Source organism: Thalia democratica, chromosome 6 (genome assembly GCF_965202585.1).
Source record: "Thalia democratica chromosome 6, ktThaDemo2.hap1.1, whole genome shotgun sequence".
Classification (NCBI taxonomy): Eukaryota; Metazoa; Chordata; class Thaliacea; order Salpida; family Salpidae; genus Thalia; species Thalia democratica.
Genome location: NC_139170.1, coordinates 27997866 through 27998107, shown reverse-complemented (window position 1 = coordinate 27998107; position 242 = coordinate 27997866).

Here is a 242-nt window from a genome sequence, read left to right as displayed (position 1 = left end):
AACCTGTACTTTTAATTTTGTTACTTAAATCAGGATATCATTTGATGAAATAAAACAGCAAATGATAACTGATAACTTAATTATAACGTAACAAAAAAAAAATTATAATAAAAAAGTAAAAAAATTATATTAAAATGTGTTAACTTTAACACACTTTTTATAAGTTGACCTAATTTCATTAACAGCATTTATTAATATAATTATATAAAATTTTTATGTAAAAACTTTAACATAATGAATCT